This window comes from Rattus rattus, chromosome 16 (genome assembly GCF_011064425.1).
Source record: "Rattus rattus isolate New Zealand chromosome 16, Rrattus_CSIRO_v1, whole genome shotgun sequence".
In the NCBI taxonomy this organism is placed as follows: domain Eukaryota; kingdom Metazoa; phylum Chordata; class Mammalia; order Rodentia; family Muridae; genus Rattus; species Rattus rattus.
In genome coordinates this window covers 2693077-2712422 of record NC_046169.1, presented here as the reverse complement: position 1 = coordinate 2712422, position 19346 = coordinate 2693077, and the positions used below count along the sequence as shown (strand labels likewise).

General features: G+C 39.0%; 2 pseudogenes; one reads left to right on the top strand and one right to left on the bottom strand.

Annotated features, from left to right (window-relative positions):
- The window catches only part of LOC116885188, an 89955-nt pseudogene that overhangs the window by 55856 nt on the left and 14753 nt on the right, over positions 1–19346 (top strand).
- On the bottom strand, positions 16703–18382 carry LOC116885445 (annotated as a pseudogene).

Below are 19346 nucleotides of genomic sequence, written 5' to 3'. Positions count from 1 at the left end.
GATGTGGAGGTCCTTGATCCACTTGGACTTAAGCTTTGTACAGGGTGATAAGCATGGATTGATCTGCATTCTTCTACATGTTGACCTCCAGTTGAACCAGCAACATTTGCTGAAAATGCTATCTTTTTTCCATTGGATGGTTTTGGCTCCTTTGTCAAAAATCAGGTGCCCATAGGTGTGTGGGTTCATTTCTGGGTCTTCAATTCTATTCCATTGGTCTATCTGTCTGTCTCTGTACCAATACCATGCAGTTTTTATCACTATTGCTTTGTAATACTACTTGAGTTCAGGGACAGTGATTCCCCCAGAAGTCCTTTTATTGTTGAGGATAGTTTTAGCTATCCTGGGTTTTTTGTTATTCCAGATGAATTTGCAAATTGTTCTGTCTAACTCTTTGAAGAGTTGGATTGGTATTTTGATGGGCATTGCATTGAATCTGTAGGTCGCTTTTGGTAAAATGGCCATTTTTACTATATTAATCCTGCCAATCTATGAGCATGGGAGATCTTTCCGTCTTCTGAAGTCTTCTTCAGTTTCTTTCTTCAGAGGCTCGAATTCTTACCATACAGATCTTTTACTTCCTTGGTTAAAGTCACACCAAGGTACTTTATATTATTTGGGACTATTATGAAGGGTGCCGTTTCCCTAATTTCTTTCTCAGCTTGTTTCTCTTTTGTGTAGAGGAAGGCTACTGATTTATTTGAGTTAATTTTATACCCAGCCACTGTGCTGAACTTGTTTATCAGCTTTAGTAGTTCTCTGGTGGAACTTTTGGGATCACTTAAATATACTATCATATCATCTGCAAATAGTGATATTTTTGACTTCTTCTTTTCCAATCTGTATCCCCTTGATCTCCTTTTGTTGTCTGATTGCTCTGGCTAGAACTTCAAGAACTATATTAAATAAGTAGGGAGAGAGTGGGCAGCCTTGTCTAGTCCCTGATTTTAGTGGGATTGCTTCAAGTTTCTCTCCATTTAGTTTAATGTTAGCGACTGGTTTGCTGTATATGGCTTTTACTCTGTTTTGGTGTGGGCCTTAAATTCCTATTCTTTCCAGGACTTTTATCATGAAGGGGTGTTGAATTTTGTCAAATGCTTTCTCAGCATCTAATGAAATGATCATGTGGTTTTGTTCTTTCAGTTTGTTTATATAATGGATCACGTTGATGGTTTTCCATATATTAAACCATCCCTGCATGACTGGGATGAAGCCTACTTGATCATGGTGGATGATTGTTTTGATGTGCTCTTGGATTCGGTTTGCCAGAATTTTATTGAGTATTTTTGCGGTGTCAGGACATTTTTTAATGTTACCACAGGGTGTTTTTGTATTTTTATGAGTATCCTGTCTGCCATCGTGTGTGTGTGTGTGTGTGTGTGTGTGTGTGTGTGTGTTTGTGTGTGTGTGTTTCATGTGCTTTATATTTGGCCTTTTACTTCTGTTTGTGTTATTTTAAGTTTTTTGTTTTATTTAATTTTGTATTATTATTCCTCATTATTGTTATTCCATAGACACCTTTTTGTTTCCCAATGAAGGTGGAAAGGGGTTATTCAGATGGGAGAAGTAAAGGGCAGGAATTAGTGAGAGCTGGACAAGGGGAAGCCATAGTCAAAACACACTGAAAGAAAAAATTTCCATTAGAAGACCAAACAAATGGGATAAAACAGATTATTTAAAAAGAAAAATTATAAGGAACTCCCACAGGCAAACAAAGCACACAAAAACGAAATCAAAATCAGAAACCATAATGTATAAACAAAGACTAATAAGACAAAATAAATGCTCAAACAAAGCAATAGAAGACAAAAGTCTACAACAATACTATTGTCCATCTACAGCTTGACATTGGGCCTATCATTAAATGTGTTTAATATACACAATGAGACTCCATTATGTAAAACTAAGTTACAGATGTCAGTTGGAGATAGCATCTTGGTCCAGTTTTCCCTCTCAGCACTGAAACTCTGTTTGGCTCGAACCTATTCGGTCTCAGGGCATGCTGACACAGAGTCTGGTATTTCTTATGTTCATCAGTTCTAATTTGTCTGGAGAAACTGCTCTACCTCCTCTTGCACAAAGTTCCCCAAATCCTGAGGGAAGGAATTTGATGCAGACATCCCATTTAGAACTGTGTGTTCCAAAATCTCTCACCCTTGCACATAGTCCAATCATAGGTCCTGTATTCATTCCAATCCACTGGAAGAAGTTTCTCTGATGAAGATTAAGTGAGGCACTGAACTCTTGTATGGCACAGTGTTATTAGGAGTCATTTTATTTGTATGTTCCTTTAGCAGAATAATAATACTTGGTTTTCCCCAAGTATATAGCCTATCCAATCTAGGGCTTTCAAACTGTTGTCATTTTCTTTCTGTAACTTTTTTCAGTAATTAGTTTACATTGCATCCTGACCAAACTTCTCTCCCTCTTCTCTTCCCAATCCCTGCCTCTTCCTATCTCCCTCTTCCTTTCTCCTCAGAGAAGGAGAAAACTCCTACACATATCAACCTGCCTGAGCCTATCAAGTTCTAATAGGACTAAGCATGCCTTCTATTCTTAAGTCTAGACAAGACAGCCCACTTAGGGGAAAGGAATTCAAAAACAGGCAACAGAGTCAGAGACAGACCCTGATCCAGTTGTAGGAGACCCACGTGAAGACAAAGCTGCACATCTGATACATATGTGTAGGGCTCCTACGTCTCTTCCATTTATGTTTTTTAGTTGTTGTTTTTCTTGTGGTGCTCTTGACCTCTCTGGCTCCTTCAATCCTTTCTTGCTCTTTTCCACAAGATTCCCTGAGCTCTAGCTAATGCTAGACTAAGGGTCTCTGCTTCTGTTTCTACCAATCAGCTGCTAGGTGAATCCTCTCAGATGACAGTTATGTTAGGCTCCTGTCCATAAATATACCAGAATATCCTTAATATTGTCATGGGTGGGCTCTCTCTCATGACATGGGACCCAAGTTGTAACAATCATTGGTTGGACATTCCCTCATATTTTGCTCCAAGTTTATCTCTGCACATCATGTAGGCAGGACAAGTTGTGGGTTGGAGGTTTGGTGGCTCGGTTGGTGCCCCCATTCCTCCATTGGAAATCTTTGCTGGTTACAGGGCGTAGCTATTTCATGTTCCATATACACTACTGCTGAAAGCCTGGGCTAGGCTCATGCTCATAGACTGCTGGGGTTCCCGTTCTCCTAGGATTTTGCTCCTCCCAGACATGCCCCATACCTCACTACAAATATCAGCTCCCTCTCCTAGTCTTCTCTACCTCTCTTCTCCCTACAGTTGATTCCTCCTGTTACCCTCCCCTCCCTGTCTCCTACCAAGTTCCCTCAATCCATCCACCCCCAATCTCTATGGTATTTCCTGTTCTCAGTAAGATTCAAGCACACCCCTCCCCTTAGATTTCCTTGTTCCTTAGCTTCTTTGTGTCTATGAATTCTACCATGGATATCTTGTATTTGATGGCTTATAAGTGAGTTCATATCATGGGTGCCTTTCTGGATATGGAGTGCCTCAGTAAGAATCTTTTCTAGTTTCACCCATTTTTCTGCAAATTATGACATCCCTGTTTTTAATAGCAGAATTGTATTCCATTGTGTAAAGGTACTACATTTTCTTTATACATTCTTCAGTTGAGTGACATCTAAATTGCTTTTGGTTTCTGGCTATTACAAATAAAGATTCTATGAACATAGTTGAGAAAGTGTCCTTGTGATATGGTGGAATATCTTTTGTGTATATTCCCTGTAATGGCATAGCTAAGTCTTCAAGTAAAAATTTTCTCCACTTTCTGAGAAGCTGCCAAATGGATTTCCAAAGTAGCTGTACAAGTTTGCACTTTCACCAGCAATGTAGTAGTATTCTCTTTGCTCTACATCCTCACCAGCCTGAGCTATCACTTGAGTTTTTAAAATGGCCATTCTGACATCTGTATGATTGAACCTGAGTTGCTTTGATGTGCATTTCCCTGATGACTAAGGGTGCTGAGCATTTCACAGTGCTTCTTGGGTATTAGAGAATAGTCTGTTGAGAATATCCTGTTTAGTTTCTGTACCCCATTTTATTTTTTTCTCCATCTTTATTAAATTGGGTATTTCTTATTTACATTTCAAATGTTATTCCATTTCCCAGATTATAGGCCAACATCCCCCTAACTCCTCCCCCTCCGCTTCAGTATGGGTGTTCCCCTCCCCATCCTTTCCCCTATTACTACCCTCCCCCCAAGAATCCCGTTTACTGGGGGTCCAGCTTTGGCAGCATCGGGGCTTCCCCTTCCACTGGTGCCCTTACTGGGCTATTCATTGCTTCCTATGCAGTTGGAGCCCAGGGTCAGTCCATGTATAGTCTTTGGGTAGTGGCTTAGTCCCTGGAAGCTCTGGTTGCTTGGCATGTTGTTCATATGGGGTCTTGAGCCCCTTCAGATCTTTCAGTCCTTTCTCTGATTCCTTCAACAGGGGTCCCATTCTCAGTTCAGTGGTTTGCTGCTGGCATCCACCTATGTATTTGCCATATTCTGGCTGTGTCTCTCAGGAGAGATCTACATCCGGTTCCTGTCAGCCTGCACTTCTTTGCTTCATACATCTTATCTAGTTTGGTGGCTGTATATGTATGGGCCACATGTGGGGCAGGCTCTGAATGGGTGTTCCTTCTGCCTCTGTTCTAAACTTTGCCTCCCTATTCCCTCCCAAGGGTATTTTGTTCCCCTTTTAAAGAAGGAGTGAAGCATATTTTTTGACTATCAGCCCTCTGTCAGATGTAGGACTGATAAAAGTTTTTCTCCCATTCTGTAGGCTGACATTTTGTTCTACTGAGAGCATCCTTTGCTGTAACAGAAAAATTCTTGATCTTAGTGCCTGAGCTATTGGTGATCTGTTCAGGATGTTCTCTCTCTTGCCAATATGTTCAAGACCCACTTCTCTTCTCTTAGATTTAGAACAACTTGATTTATGTTGAGGTCCTTGACTCACTTGTGCTTGAATTCTGTGCAAAGTGATCAATATGAATCTAATTGGATTCTTCTACATGCAGATATAGAATTAACCCAACATTTATTGAAGATGCTTTCTTTTTTCCCTAGTACATCTTTGGCTTCTTTATCAAAAAAATCAAGTGTCCATCGATGTATGGGTTCATTTCTAGGTCATCGATTCTATTTCACTGATCAAACTGTCTGTTTTTATGCCAATACCATGTTGTTTTTATTACTGTTTCTCTTGAAATAGTACAGCTTTAATCTGTAAGGCTTGAAATCAGAAAGTGATACCTCCAGATCTTTTATTGTATGGGATTGTTTTATCTATCTTGGGTTTTTTGTTTTGCCATATGAAATTGAGAATTGGCATTTTAAGGTCTTTAAAGAAATGTGTTGTAATTTTTATGCAAATTTCATTAATTTGTGGCTTACTTTTTGTTAGATGGTCATTTTTACTATTTTAATCTATTTTACTATTTTAACCAATGCTTGATTATGAGAGATCTTTTCATCTTCTGATATCCTGCTCAATTTCTTTCTTCTAGATGTGAAGTTCTTGTCATACACATCTTTCACTTACTTGGTTATAAATACACCAAGATATTTTATAATATTTGTGGCTGTTGCAAAGGGTATTGTTTCCCTAATTTCTTACTCAGCTCATTCATTGTTTGTATAAATGAGGATATTGATATTTTTTAGATATTTTTTGTGTTTAGCCGCTTAGCTAAAGGTGTTTATTAGGTATAGTAGTTCTCTGGTAAAATTTTGTGGTCGTTTATATATACTATCATAGTACATGCGAATAGTAATACTTTGACTTCTTCCTTTCCAGTTTGTATACTCTTGATAACTTTTAGTTGTCTTATTCTCTAGCTAAAACTTCAAGTGCTACATTGAATAAATACATAAAAGAGTGTACAGCCTTGTAATGTCCCCAATTTTAGTGAATCACTTAAAGTTTCTCTCCATTTAATTTTATGTTGACTATTAGCTTACTACATATTGCCTTTATTATGTTTTGGTATGCACTTTGTGTCTCTGAGCTCTCCAAGACTTTTAAAATGAAGGGGAGTTCGTAGGAATACATGTTTTGCAGCCTACTTTTAATAGGGGTTCAACCTCTCCTCTAGCCCACCAGCCAGCAGAAGTCGTGGAAGAGAAAAGTTAGGATATGGATGAAGTGGGCCTGTTGAGCAATAGTTCTTTGGGGGTGAGCTTGATCTTTTTTCTCAGCAGTTAGGTCCCATAGAAAACACCAAATAGGACTCAGCAGCTGCAGACCAGTATTCTAGATAGGCAGACACCAGGCACAAACCAGCAGCTGTAGTTCAATCCTGAAGAAACCATAAGACTCACCAACTGGTCATGGAAGTAGCAAGATGATGCCTGAATCTCACAAGCACTTCATGTGTGAGTTTATCTCAATAGTTGTGTTACAACAAGTTGAGCTCAACAACGCTATGTGGACCAAACCAATACACAACACATGTGCCAGCAAAGAATAACAAGGTGGAGCAAACCAGACCAATGTTCAGTGCTCATCTCCCACTGTCTGTAGGGTCGTATTTATATTCCTTTATAATGGGTCCTTTTGTGGGTTTGCTATATTAAAACATCCTTTCATCTGTGTCTCTTTCAGGACAACATTCTTTCCTGTGTCTTCCCCAGTAAAACATCCTGTGTGTCCTTTCAAACATAATTTGACATAATTCGCTTTCCAAACAAACCAGAAGTTTCCACTTCAGGTGTTGGATTGTGTCAAAGGCTTTTTCGGCATCTAATGACATGACCATGTGGGTTTTTTTTTTCAGTTTGTTTATATGGTGAATGACATTAGTGAACTTTCATATATTGAACCATCCCTGCATCCCTGCGAAGCCTAATTGATCATGGTAGATGAAATTTTTTATATGTTCTTGAATTTGGTTATTAATATTTTATTGTCAATGTTCATATGGAATATTGCTCTGAAATTCTCATTCTTTGAGTCTTTGCACAGTATAGGTATCAGGATGACAGTGGCCTCATAGAATGAATTTGGCAATGGTTCTTCCGTTCTACTTTGTGGAATACTTTGAGAAGTATTAGCATGAGCTCTTCTGTGAAAGCCTAGTAGAATTTTTCACTAAAACCATCTGGTCATGGGCTGTTTTTGTTGTTGGTAGTGGTAGTGGTTATTTGGGGATTTCGTTGTTTTTAATAGGGAGATTTTCAATGACTGTTTCTATTTCTTTGACGCTTATGGGTCTATTTAAAGTGTTTACCTTAACTTTGGTAAGCAGTATGTATCTTGAAAAATCATCCATTTTGTTCAGATTTTCCAATTTTGTGGAGAATAAGTTTTTGAAGTAAGGCTTAATGACTCTGTATTTTTCCAGTGCCTGTTGTTATTCCCCCTTTTTATTTCTGATTTTGTTAATTCAGACATTTACTTAGTTTGACTAAGGGTTTGTCTATCTTGTTCATTTATTCAAAGAACCATCTCTTGGTTTTCTTGATTCTTTCTATTGTTCTTTGTTTCTAATTTATTGATTTCAGACTTGAGTTTGATGATTCCCTGCCTTCTAATCCTCTTGGATGGGTTTGCTTCTTCTTTCATTTTTTTCTAGAGCTTTCAGTTGTACTTTTACATGACTAATATGAGAACGTTCTGATTTCTTTATGAAGGCACTTAGTTGTATGAACTTTCTTATTAGCACTTTCATTGTGTCCCATAAGTTTGGGTTTTTTGTGCCTTCATTTTCATTGAATTCTAGAAAGTCTTTCATTTCTTTCTTTGTTTCTTCCCTAATCCAGTGGTTAACTAGTAGAAAGTTGTTCAGTTGCTATGTGTTTGCTGGCTTTCTGTTGTTTCTGTCACTGTTGCAGTCCAGCTTTAATCCATGAGGTCTAATAATGTAAAAGGAGTTATTGCAATTTTCTTGTATCTGTTGAAGTTTGCTTTGTGACCAGTTATATGGTGAATTTTGGAGAAGGTTCCATGAACTGCTGAGAACTGTTCTGTAGATATCAATTTGATCCATTTCAGGAATGATGTTTGTCGGTTTCTGTCTAGATGACCTGCTCATTAGTGAGGGTGGGTTGTTGAAGTCTCCACTATTAATGTGTGGAGTTCAATGAAATAATTAAGTTTCAGTAATGTTTTATGAATGTTGGTGCCATTGCACTTGGGGTATAAGTATTCAGAACCGATACCACATCTTGGTGAATTTTTCCTTTCATGAGTATGAAGTGTCCTTCTCATCAATTTTGATTAATTTTGGTTGAAAATCTGTTTCATTGTCTATTAGAATGGCTACTCCAGCTTTATTCTTGAGTCGGTGTGCTTGCAAAAACTTTTTCCAGCCCTTTACTCTGATGTAATGTCTATCTTTGCTGCTAAAATGTGGTTTTTGTATGCAACAGGATGGTAGATCCTATTTTCAAATCCATTCTTTTACCTTGTGTCTTTTTACTGAGGAAGTGAGTTCATAGATGTTCAGAGATATTAATGACCAATGATTGTCAATTCCCTTTATTTTGATATTAGTAGTTGCAGTGCATGAATGTTTCTGCCTGGGTGGATGCTTGTGTGGTGTGTGTGTGTGTGTGTGTGTGTGTGTCTGTGTCTGTGTGTGTGTGTTTTCTTCTTTTAGTTTTTCTGATATGGAGTTACTTGCTTCCTGTTTTTTTTTCCTTGGGTATAGTTAAACTCCTTTAGCTGGCATTGGCATTCTGGTATGTTCTGTAGGGCTAAATTTGTGCATGGATAGCATTTAAATTTAGTTTTGTCATATAATATTTTCTACATTATGATGATTGGGTATAATAGTCTGGGCTGGCATCTATGGTCTTTTAGAGACTGCAAGACATCTCTCCAGGCTCATAAGGATTTGAGAGTCTATTTTGAGAAGTCGGGTATAATTCTTATAGGTGCCTTTGTATGTTACTTAGGCTTTCTCCTTGCCCCTTTTAATATTCTTTCTTTATTCTACAGATTTAATGTTTTGATTATTATATGGTACAAAGACTTTTTTTTGTTCCAACCTAATTGATTTTCTGTAAGCATCTTGTGTGTTTATAGACATTTCTTTCTTTAGGTTGGGGGAATTTCATTCTACAATTTTGTTGAAAAAAATTCTGGGACTTGGAGCTAGGAACCTACTCTTTCTATCCCTATCATACTTAGATTTGGTATTTTCATAGTTTCTCAAACTTTCTGGAAACTTTTTAGGAACATTTTAGGAAACTTTCAGGAACATTTTAGGTTTAATTTTTGAACCCATATATGGGTTTCTTCTGTTGTATTTTCTAAGCCTGAGATTCTCTTCTTTCATCTCTTATATTCATTCTGTTGATAACGCCTGTTTTTGTAGCTCCTATTCTTTTACCTCAGTTTTCCATCTCCAGGATTCACTAAGTTTGTGTTTCCTTTATTGCTTCTATTTCCTTTTTCATGTTTGAACAGTTTTATTTACTTTCTTCACCTGTTTAATTGTGTTCTCCTGTACTTCTTTAAGGAATCCATTAATTTCTTCTTTAAAGTATTGCATCATTTTCATAAGATTTAATGACATTTTCTCTCTTTAGGAATTATGGGACTGTTTGGATGGTTTATCTGATCTTAATTTAACTTTGGTACCTGGTATCTGCCTAGAAAATATTCATTTCATCCAGATTTTCTAGTTTTGTTGAGTATAGGCTTTTGTACTAGGATGTGGTGTTTTTAAAAATTTCCTCCATTTCTGCTCTTATCGCTCCCTTTTCATTTCTGATTTTGTTAATTTGGAAACTCTCTCTGTGCCTTCTGGTTAGTCTGGCTAAGGGTTTCTCTATCTTATTGATTTTCTCAAAGAACCAGTTCCTGATTTTGTTGATTTTTTGTTTAGTTCTTTCTGTTTCAACTTGGTTGACTTCAGCTGTGAGCTTGATTATTTCCTACTGTTTACTCTTCTTGAGTGTATTTGCCTCCTTTTATTCTAGAACTTTCAGGTGTGCTGTCAAGCTGCTAGTGTATGCTATCTCTCTAGTTTCTTTTTGAAAGCACTCAGAGCTATGATTTTCCTCTTAGCACTGCTTTCATTGTGCCCCATACGTTTTTACTATAATGTGTCTTCGTTTTCTTTAGATTGTTAAAAGTCTTTGATTTCTTTATTTCTTCTTTGACCAAGTTATCATTGCATAGAGCATTTTTCTGCTTCCATGTATATGTGGACTTTTTGTTTTTTTGTTGTTATTGATTACCAGCCTTAGTTCATGGTGATCTGATAGGATGCATGTGATTATTTCAGTCTTCTTGTATCTGTTGAACCCTATTTTGTGACGAAGTATATGGTCAATTTAGGAGAAGGTACCATGAGGTGCTGAGAAGAAGGTATATTATTTTGTTTTAGGATGAAATGTTCTATTGATATCTGTTAAATCCATTTGGTTCATAACTTCTGCTAGTTTTACTATGTCTCTATTGTGTTTCTGTTTCCCTTTTCTATCCATTACTGATTGTGTGAGGGGCAATATGTTCATTGAGCTTTAATAAAGACTTTTATCAATGTGGGTGCCCCTGCATTTGGACCATAGATGTTCAGAATTGAGAGTTCATCTTGGTAGACTTTTCCTTTGATTAGGATGAAGTGTCCTTCTTTATCTTTTTAATAGCTTTTGGTTGAAAGTCGATTTTATTTGATATTAGAGTGGCTTGTTTTTTGGAACCATTTGCTTGGAAAATATTTTCTAACAAAAGTGTCTGTTTTTGTCACTGAGGTATATTTCCTATATGCAATAAAATGCTGGGACCTGTATACATATCCAGCCTGTTAGTCTATGTCTTTTTACTGGGGAATTGTGTCCATTGATATTCCATTTGGTCTTTTAAATGTAGGGCTCTGAAATATTTTCTGACATTTAATCTTTTTTATTATCTTTGGTGTGTAGTATTGAAAAGTTCTGAGATTATGGAGGTGTCATAATCACTAATTGTCTTACTCTTTTCTGTGCTTCTTTGCTGAGCGTTGTGCAATTGTTTTGTTTATTGGTTGGTCACTGTATAGACCAGGCTGGTCCCAAATTCAGAGATCCACTTGGCTCTGCCTTGCAAGGGCATGGGTTAAAGTTGTGTGCCACCACATCCAGCTGCACATCTGCTCTGATTGATATATTCTTCAAGTTTTAATTTTGTACTTCCCCCATTCCATTCTTATTTGTGTGTGTGTGTGTGTGTGTGTGTGTGTGTGTGTGTATTTTATTTTATTCAGCCTGCTTTTTTTTTTTTTTTTTTCTTTTTTTTTTGTCGGAGATGAGGACCGAACCCTTGCTAGGCAAGCGCTCTCTACCACTGAGCTAAATCCCCAACCCCCTGTATTTTATTTTATGTAAGTCTTCCTGGTGACTGTGTTCACTGGAATATGTTCTCCACTACTCTTTTTATTACATTTGACATAATAATATAATTATATTCATCTCTTCCACTTCTACCTCCATTGTTCCCATATACATTTCCTTCTCTCCTTCAAATTCATGGTCTCTTATTTCATTAGTAAATAGGGTATGAATGTATGTATATACATACATAATATTTTTCCTACCTATTACCTTCTCAGTCCAGGTAATGCTACTTTTAAGTATTGATTCAAGGTTCAACATTTGATACTGGACAACCAATTGGTGTGCTCTTCTCTGGAGAGGATCACCCAACCCCTGCTCCTACAGTTCCTCAGTTGTCTGTAATTTTCTTTTAATTTTGTTATGCTGATTCTTTGTCAGATATATATAGATATAGATATAGATATGGATAGATAGATAGATAGATAGATAGATATCAAATGTTGTCCCATTTCTAATCCTATCTGACAGAGTCCCTCCCTCCATCTCCCCTCCTCTTATACTCTGAGAGGATGTAGACCACCCTCAGTATCCTCACATGCTGACACATCAAGTCTCTACATGATTAGGTACATTTTTTTCTCACTGAAGCCAGACAAGGTAGCCCTGTGCGAGAACTGATACTACAGTCAGGCTATAGCTTTAAAGAGAGCCTCTGCTCTAGTTGTGGAGGGCCCACATGGACACTGCTTCATATGTGCTGGGGGCCTTGGTCCAGTCTGTATATGGTGCGTAATTAGTGGCTCAGTCTCTAAGAGCTCCACGGTGTCCATATTTGTTGACTCTGTTGGGTTCTGTATGGAGTTTCTATCCCCTTCAGGGACTTCAATCATTCCCCTAAATCTTTCATAAGAATTAATGACATACATCCAATATTTGGCAGTGGGTGGCTACAATAGTTTCAGCCACCTGCTGTGTACAGTCGCTCAGAGAACAGTTATGAAAGGGTCCTGTCTGCAAGCATAACAAAGTATCATTAATAATGGCAGGGATTGGTGCTTGCACATGGGATGGGTCTCAAGTTGGGCCAGGTACTGGTTAGCCATTACTTCAGGTTCTGCTGTCTTTTTTTTTTCCAGATATTTTTTATTTACATTTCAAATGTTATTCCCTTTCCTGGTTTCCTTGCCATAAACCTGCTATCTCATTCCCCTCCCCTCTTTCTATAGGGTGTTCACCCTCCCCAACACCCCCTTGCCACCTCTTCACCCTGACATTCCCCTACATTGGGGATCCAGCCTTGGCAGGACCAAAGGCTTCTCCCATTGGTGTCCAACAAGGCTATCCTCTGCTACATATGCAGCTGGAACCATGGGTCTGCCCATGTGTAGTCTTTGGGTAGTGGTTTAGTCCCTGGGAGCTCTGGTTGCTATTGTTGTTCTTATGGGGTTGTAAGTCCCTTCAGTTCCTTCACTCCTTTTTTAATTCTTCCAACAGGGACCCCATTCTCAGTTCAATGGTTTGCTGCTACCATTCAAATCTGTATTTCTCACACTCTGGCTGAGCCTCTCAGGAGATGGCTTTATCAGACTCCTGTCAGCATACACTTCTTGGCTTCATCAATATTGTCTAGTTTTGGTGGTTGTATGTGTATATAGATATAGATAGATAGATAGATAGATAGATAGATAGATAGATAGATAGATAGATAGATAGATAGATATAGATATGTGTGTGTGTGTGTGTGTGTGTGTGTGTGTGTGTGTGCTGGATCCCCATCAGAATGGCCATTCCTTCAATCTCTGCTCCCAACTTTGTCTCCATATCCTGTCCTATGAATATTTTTATTCCCCCTTTTAAGGAAGACTGAAGCATCTGCTCTTTGGTCATCCTTCTTCTTGAGCTTCATGTGATCTGTGGATTGTATCTTGGGTAATTCAAGCTTTTGGCCTAATATCCACATATCAATGAGTGCACACCATATGTGTGTTTTTTGTGATTGGTTTACCTCACTCAGGATGAAATTTTCTAGTTCCATCCATTTGTCCATGAATTTCATACTGTCGTTGTTTTTGATAAATGAGTAGTACTCCATTGTGTAGATGTACCACATTTTCTGTATCCATTCCTCTAGCGAAGGGCATCGGGATTCTTTCCAGCTTCTGGCTATTATAAGTAAAGCTGCTATGCACATAGTGGAGCATGTGTCTTTATTGTATGTTGGAGTATCATGTGGGTATATGCCCAGCATTGGTATAGCTGAGTCCTCAGGTAGTACAATGTCCAATTTTCTGAGGAAACTCCAAACTGATTCCCAAAATGGTTGTACCAGATTGCAATCCCACCAAAAGTGGAGGAGTGTTCCTCATTCTCCACTTCCTTGCCAGGATCTGTTGTCACCTGAGTTTTCAGTCTTAGCCATTCTAACTGGTGTGAGGTGAAATCTCAGGGTTGTTTTCATTTGCATTTCTCTGATGACTAAGAATTTTGAACATTTCTTTTGGCACTTCTCAGCCATTTGATATTCCTCAGCTAAGAATTCTTTGGCTCTGTACCCAATTTTTAATAGGATTATTGGATTCACTGAAGTTAACTTCTTGAGGTCTTTGGCTATATTGGATATTAGCCCTCTATCAGATGTAGGATTGGTAAAGATCTTTTCCCAATCTGTTGGTTGCCATTTTGTCCTAATGACAGTCCTTTGCCTTGCAGAAGCTTTGCAGTTTTATAAAGTCCCATTTGTTGATTCTTGATCTCAGAGCATAAGCCATCAGTGCTTTGTTCAGAAAATTTTCCCCAGTGTCCATGTGTTCTAGGCTCTTCCCCACATTTTCTTCTACTGATTTGAGTGTATCTGGTTTTAGCTGAAGGTCCTTGATCCACTTCAACTTGAGCTTTGTACAGGTTGATAAGAATTGGTGAATTTGCATTCTTCTACATGCTGTTCTACCATTGTTGAAAATGTTATCTTTTATCCACTGGATGGTTTTTGCTACATTGTCAAAGATGAAGTGACCATAGCTGTGTGGGTTCAATTCTACTGGATCTTCAATTCTACTCCATTGGTCTATCTGCCTGTCTCTGTGCTAATACCATACAGTATTTATGACTATTGCTCTTAATACTGCTTGATGTATGTATCAGGGATAATGATTCCCCCCAGAAGTTCTTCTATTGTTGAGAATAGTTTTCACTATGCTGAGTTTTTTATTATTCCAAGTGAACTTGCAAATTGATCTTTCTAACTCAATGAAGAATTGAGTTGGAATTTTGATGGGGGAATGCATTGAATCTGTAGATTGCCTTTGGCAAAAATGGCCATTTTTAATATATAAATCCTGCCAATCCATGAGCATGGGAGATCTTTCAATCTTCTGAGATCTTCAATTTCTTTCTTCAGAGACTTGAACTTCTTGACATATAGATCTTTCACTTGCTTGGTTAGAGTCACAATGAGGTATTTTATACTATTTGTGACTACCGTGAAACATATCCTTTCCCTAATTTTTTCACAGCCTGTTTATCCTTTGAGTAGAGGAAGTCTGCCAATTTGTTTGAATTAATGTTATACCCAGCCACTTTGCTGAAGTTGGTTATCAGGCTTAGTAGTTCTCTGGTGGAACTTTTGTGGTCACTTAGGTATATTATCATATCATCTGCACATAGTGATAATTTGACTTCTTCCTTTCACATTTGTATCCTTTTGACTTCCTTTTGTTGTCTGACTGCTCTGGCTAGGACTTTGAGTAGTATAGTGAATAAGTAGGAAGAGAGTGAGAAAGAGCACTAACCAATTCCTTCTATGAAGCCACAATTACACTTCTACCTAAACCACACAAAGACCCAACAAAGAGAGAACTTCAGACCAATTTCCCTTATGAATATCGACAAAAATGTACTCAATAAAATTCTCACAAACTGAATCTAAAAACTCATCAAAAATGATCATCCATCATTATCAGGTATGTTTCATCCCAGGGATGAAGGGATGGTTCAATATATGGAAATCCATCAACGTAATCCACTATGTACACCAACTCAAAGAAAAAAACCATATGATCATCTCAATAGATGCTGAGAAAGCCTTTCACAAAATTCAACAGCCTGTCATTTTAAAAGTCTTGGAAAGATCAGGAATTCAAGACTCATACCTAAACATAGTAAAAGCAATATGCAGCAAACCAGTAGCCAGCATCAAACAAAAAGATGAGAAACTTGAAGCAATCCCACTAAAATCAGGCACTAGACAAGGCTGCCCACTCTCTCCCCACTTATTCAGTCTCTGCTTTCTTTGTCTCTGCATTTCTTTTAGATAGGACGAATTTTGGGTAGAAAGTTTTGTGGGTGGGTTTGTCTCTATTCTAGATCCTGTCTTGTTACAGAAGGTGGCCTCCTCAAGTTCCATGTCCCCAGCTGTTAGGCATCTCAGCTGAAGTCACTCATATTAACTCCTGGGAGCCTCCCCCATCCCAGATCTCTGGACCTTCCTACAGATTCCCACCATCCTCACACATCCCCAACAACTCTGGTCCTCTAGACCTCTCTCCTGTGTCTCCCACACCTGATTCTACCCCCATCCTCCTCCCCATTCACTCTCATATTCAGATCCCTCACTCCCTCTGCCTCTTATGAATATTTTGTTCCCCTTTTAAGTGAGATTCAAGCATTCTCTCTTGGGCTTCCTTTCTTATTTAACTTCTTTGGGTTTGGGGGTATACCATGGGTATTCTGTACATTTTAGCTAATATCCACATATCAGTGAATTCATACAATGCATGTCTTTGAGTCTGGGTTACCTTACTCAGGAGGATATTTTCTAGTTCCATTAACTTGCCTACAAAATTCACATCCTTATTCTAAATAACTGTATAGTATTTCATTGTATAAATGAACCATATTTTCTTCATCCATTCTTAGGTTGAGGGATGTCCCCATTGTTTTCAATTTCTGGCTATTATGAAGAAGTCTCCTATGAACATAGTAGAGCACATATCCTTGTAGTATGGTGGAGCAGTTTTTGAGTATATGTCCAGGAGCAGTATAACTATCTGGGTCTTTAGGTAGAACTATTTCCAATTTTCTAAGAAACTACAAGATTGAATTCCAGAATGTCTGTACAAGTATATAGTACCACCAACAATGGAGGCGTGTTCCCCCTTTCTCCATATCCTCACCACAATGTGCTGTTGCATGAGCTTTTGATCTTAGCCATTCTTATTGCTGTAAGGTGGAATCTCAGAGTTGTTTGATTCACATTAATGAAGGATGGTGAACATTTTTAAGTGTTTCTTGGCCATTAGAAATTCCTCTTGGAGGGAGGAGGCGGCAGAGAAGTGATGGAGACAATATGGAGGCTGACGTTAAGATCCCACGCCGTACCTTTACAGTACCAACCTTCGAAGAGTAAAATGTAACCAGAGATATCTTAAGAATTCACAAACAGACCTTCATCTTGGCACTCTGCTCCAAACACAAAAGTTGGATCATACATCTCCATACAGCTGATGGCATGAAATCCATCAAAGCCACCACCTACAAATGGTTTTCCACCAAGAACAGCAACTCCAGCTCTTCCCCTAGACACATTCACGGGTGCAATTAAGTCCAGATGTCATCTTCATGATTGTATCGTTCTACTGTGTTCAGACAATTCCAAGATTCTGCACCTCCAGTTATATACAAAGAACCACCAAGTTCACAAACCGCAGACTGGTGTCTACGTAGGTTAAGAGGAGCCCAGCTTGTCCACAACTTTGTTACAGGATCAAATACATCCTAATTTTTCAGGCCTTTTTGACCATGTGGATCAGAGCCACCAACAGTGTATAATTTCCCATTCCGGGCACACACTCCTGCATTACGACAGTTAGTTCTCAACTCTGGAACAGAGGTCTGGCCATCAATGCTTGGATCACACATTCCTCCACAAGTCAGGTCATCTGAGTGTCCATTTGATACACCCACCGCATAAAGCTGTCCCATCAGCACAGCCATTCGAAAGCAGGCTCTTGGTGTTCTGATGGGAGCAAGGAAGCACTCAACTGTTCGAAGACACTCCTCTCTGTCATGACCACCTGCAGCCATGAGTTCGCTCTTCATCTGTCCTCAGTCCAGACCGTGTGTACTGCATGGGAGACATGGGCTTTTCTAGGCGCTCATCTGGCTGCATCTCAAAGCTTAAGCCCTTGCTCAGCGTTGGAGTACTTGTTGGTGAGCTCTGTGGACTGTCCCGCTCATGAAGGAAAATGACACAGAATGAACCATCCAACATAGCCAGGTATAAATGAGTGTTATTCGAAGTCTTATTTCCACTCATACTTGGGACTTGGCACTGAAGCATTTGGAGAAGAGAGACATCCAGTAGAACTACCACTTACCGGCTTATGGCCATTCTCAAGGGGCGGCTTTTTCTGCACAAACTGAATGTGGTCCTCATCACTGCAAAACACCTCAGCCTGTTAGTCTAGTGGGTTCCCAACAAGCAGCCTGTGATCCGCTGAGTAGTACCAGGCTTGAAACTTTGTGTACAATTTGCCATTGCGGGGCAAGCAAACATTATCTTCAAGCACTACCTCCAACGTTAGTCTCTGAAGCTCAAGAAACTCCTCTTCTGAGATTTGTAACAAATGCTTCTGAATATAAGCGTCAACTCTATTCAACAAACGGGAGTCTCCCATCCAACTTGCAAAGCTTTGGTAAGAGAGCCAGCTAGCAGCATCCGCTCTAGAGAGTAAATAATCTCCCAGACCTGCTTTACTCCGACCATCTTCAGCTTCTTTGGGGCAGAATGAACGTCTTTTACAAATTCCTTATCAGCTTTCAACTGAGCAGTGTATGCGTAATTCAGCAAGACTTCGACAGCTTCTGGATCGAGATCACCCGACTTTACATGAGGAACTCCACGTGTGTCACTGTCACTATTAAAGATTTCAAATAGATAGGGGCTACCTCAAGCCAGGACTGCCCTGTGTGCTGGCATTTCATGGCCCCAGACCTGAAGTCAAACATCACAGAACTGCCCACTTTTCCTCAAGGCACTTAATTTGGCAACAGAAGATTCAATAAAATTCTCATCTTCAAACATCAAATATCCATTGGGAACCATTTTTTCCTAATAAATTTGGCAACTGTAGCTGAAGAGAAATGTGTCGGGTTGGGGATTTAGCTCAGTGGTAGAGCGCTTGCCTAGGAAGCGCAAGGCCCTGGGTTCGGTCCCCAGCTCCGAAAAAAAAAGAACCAAAAGGAAGAGAAATGTGTCACTGAAAACACAAATGGTCCTAAGACAAAGGAGTCCATTATGGAACAAAGCACTTCGTTATGGTGTGAAGACAGGTGGCTGAGTGAAGTCTTAGGTGTTAATGGTGGTTCCAAAACTATCAGGCTTGAAATGATATAGTCAAGTCCTTAGACGCTGTAGACGAGAATTTCTTCTGGTATGATCATGTGTCATAGTCTGGGTCATCTCTGAAGAGATAGTGAAATTCATCAACAGAGCTTCGCTGGGCTGCATGCAGAAGGCTCTGGAAGGGGCACGGGGCAACCGGTCGGGAGGCTGAGGAAAACCACTGAGTACTCGCAGGAACTTGCTCGATGCCACAGCACGCCTAGCACCTCTGAGCGATCGACCTCCACTCACGTCCCCAAAACACTCGGTCACATGCTTTAAAAGTGTTTTTTGTTTTTTGTTTTTTTTTTTTTATTGTCTATTAATCTGGGCGTGGTGGTACACATTTTTTTAAAGATTTATTGATTGAAAAAAAAAAGAAATTCCTCTTTTGAGAATCCTCTGTTTAGTTTTGTACTCTATATTATAATTCTGCCATTTAGTTTGTTGGAGTCTAAGTTCTTATTCTTAAGTTCATATTTTGGTTATTAGTACTCTGTCAGATGTATGGTTATTGAAGATATTTCCCAATTTGCACACTGCCCCTTTGATTTGTTGGCAGTATCCTTTGCCTTACAGAATCTTTTCAGTTTCATGAGGTTCCATTTATTCATTGTTGATCTTATAGTATGAGCCATTGGTATTCTCTTCAGGAAATTGTCTCCTATACCAATGAGCTCAAGTT